Source organism: Orycteropus afer, unplaced genomic scaffold, assembly GCF_000298275.1.
Source record: "Orycteropus afer afer isolate SDZICR_OR568_19922 unplaced genomic scaffold, OryAfe1.0 scaffold00005, whole genome shotgun sequence".
NCBI classification, from domain to species: domain Eukaryota; kingdom Metazoa; phylum Chordata; class Mammalia; order Tubulidentata; family Orycteropodidae; genus Orycteropus; species Orycteropus afer.
In genome coordinates, this window is record NW_006921592.1 from 16,354,896 (window position 1) to 16,357,918 (window position 3,023).

Here is a 3,023-nt window from a genome sequence, read left to right on the forward strand (position 1 = left end):
TAGCAATGGAGCTCATTATATGATAGAGGACAAAGGAAATCATTACAAGATCATGACTGGTGGCGAGTCAATTCATCACTGTTGACTATACCGGTACCCACAACTTTAACTTAAATCAGACAATGGGCCTAATTGGCTACTTTCTGTAAATGCTCAGGTAAATCCCCTAGTTCTTCCTGGGTGCATCTTCCTGCATACTAGTTAATGTACTTTCAAGCACCCTCTTCCTGAGGGCAAACTGCCTCTCCCTGGGCTTGCCCTGGACTTGTCCAATCATAGCTACTTTGCTGTTTAATCGTCAGCAGACATTGGGGAAGTAAAAAAGAACTCAAATAGCATCTGAACTATGTCAAGGCTCAAAGGAGAGTTAGGGCTCCTGCTGTAGACTTCAGCCTTCTACAAAGCAAGTGTTTTAGAATTTAACCTCTAATGTATCCTCTAATCCCAAACCACTCTACCAAAAACTTTTCTTCACTAGATTTTGGCCTGGAAATTTGAAAACCCAGGTTTTTCTGGTTATCCCTCATGAGCATCTGTAATCCCTCAGTCAGACTACTTCCTAAAATAAAGACTTAACACACTCAGTGGTTAATTTATCCATTTCAGTCATGTTTCATAAGTACTTATCACACACAACCTCTGTGTTAGGCACTGAGAATTCAGACAAAAAAGGCAAGGTTGCAGGAGAAAAAGATGAATAAACAGATAATTACAAGTGATGGAGGTCCTGTGGGAGCATACACAGGGAAAACAAACACAAATGTCTTTTTTTTTTTCCTTCTTTGGTTAGAGGAAACATGGAAAGGATGTAAAGAGGAAGTTTTTCCAGAGGAAATAACACTTAGAGAATTTATAATTGTTGAATAAAAGTTACCAAGGAGAATAAAACCAAAACAAAACCCACTGCTATGGAGTTGATCCTGATTCGTAGCGACACTATAGGACAGAATAGAACTGCCCCGTAGGGTTTGCAAGGCTGTAAATCTTTGCAGAAGCAGACTGCCTCATCTTTCTCCCACAAAGCAGCTGGTGGGTTCAAACCGCCGACCTTTATGTTAACAGGCCAAAGTCTTACCCACTGCAACACAAGAACTCCTTACCAAGGTGAATACCAGACATATATTCCAAACAAAGAGTTGTTGTTGTTGTTGTTGTTATGTGCCGTCGAGTCGGCCCCGACTCATAGCGACCCCTCCTTGGGTTTCCGAGGCAGTATCACTACGGAAGTAGGATTGCCCAACCTTCCTTCCGAGGAGTGGCTGGTGGGTTTGAACCGCCAGCCGTCTGGTTAGCAGGCAAGTGTCTTAGCCACTATGCTACCAGACATCCCTAATAAGCCCTTCTTTACTACATTTCCAACCATGAATCTCATTGTTGAAAAAATTTGGTGTGTTGGTTTCAGTCCTCTAAGAAGCAGACACAAAGGCAGAATTAAATATGTATAGAGCACTCACTTCTGCAGCTCATATACTAAAATTGGAATGCTACATAGAAGACCAGCATGACCCTGTAAGGATGACACACAAATTCATGAATCATTCCATGTTTTTTGTGATGACGGTTGCACAACACAAAACTGAAAAACCAAACTCACTACCCTGGAGTCAGATCCGACTCATAGCAACCCCTCCTTGGGTTTTCTAGGAAGTATCACTACGGTACACCACCACCACCAAACTGCCTTCTGGTTGGATCCGACTCATAGCGACCCTCCTTGGGTTTCTGAGGTGGTATCATTACGAAAGTAGATTGCCCAACCTTCCTTCCAAAGAATGGCTGGTGAGTTTGAACTGCCAGCCTTCTGATTAGCAGTCAAAAACCTTAGGTACTACGCCAACACAGTGAACGTAATTAATGTGAACAAATTATATGCATAAAAATTATTGCAATGACAAATGCTTTGTTATATATATTTCACCACAATAAAAATTAAAAGACACATACATACTTGCATGGGATTTACTGGGGGAAACACCTCTTAAAATAAGAAGGAAACAGAAGGAGCCAAGGAGAGCTGTCAGACCAGTTTGACTCCCATGAAGGGGGAAGAAAGGAAGTAGGTTGTGTTGGAAGAAGCTTAGACATTCTAAGAAAATTTTAGCAAGATTGTTCTGGAGATAGGGTTCCCCATGACAGGAGTCGCCAGTCTCCCAGGATGGGCCTGCCTTAGCATGTCTGCCACACTCAATCGATGGTGGGCAGCAGCCCACTGGAAACAAGATCTCAGTGTGAAGTGTTGGTTATTCCAGAGTGTAGGAGCTGGGGTTATTAGTCAGTTATGCTCCTGGAAGTCAAGGACCTAAGAGAGACATTTTCATTTGGTCTATGTCTTTAAAGTATTTGTTCATCATGTTTGTCCCATTTTTAAAACGTAATATATAAAATTTTATATATGACAAAAATATGAAATATAATACATTGTTTAACTTGTTTAATGAGATGGCATATGTTAGCCTATATTTTTTAAAACACTGGAAATAACACTGAAACTCCCTTTCTACCATAAAGGGTTTTATGATTCCCAGAGTTTCCACAGTCCATGATGGAAACTCTTGCCCTGAAATGTACACATGAGGTGAGAAGAGAGAGGGTGAGCCAGATCAAGGCAGTATTGTTTCAAGAAAACCCTGTGAAGAAAACGAATAAAACTTAGCTTATGTATGTTCTGTCGCTTAATAGCACAATTCTGCATGTCTCGGCGATAACTAAATAATGGATAATTGTATTATTCTTTTGTATTAGTAAACACAAGAATAGTCATAGTCCATATGACCCACAATATGCAAGATTCTAATATCTGTCCCTGTCATTGACTAATGTCATCATTTTGAATATTGCAATTTCCCCTTATTTTTAGAGGAAATCAAATATTAAATAATAAACTAGAGTGCAAACAAACCTATGTTACGTTTTTCAGCAATTATAAATAACAAGATCAACCCTAATCAAATTGGGGAAACGTTTAGAGTCTATAGAGTCTCTTAGCTGTGGTGTGAGGTAAACAGAATAAATATTCTTAATGA

General features: G+C 39.9%; 1 non-coding gene across 1 annotated transcript; it reads left to right on the top strand.

Moving 5' to 3' along the window:
- The first annotated feature begins 1,444 nt into the window (after positions 1-1,444).
- Positions 1,445-1,550, top strand: LOC122149914. The gene has a single exon (XR_006163397.1). It is a non-coding gene; the product is annotated as a U6 spliceosomal RNA (small nuclear RNA).
- Positions 1,551-3,023: the final 1,473 nt, after the last annotated feature.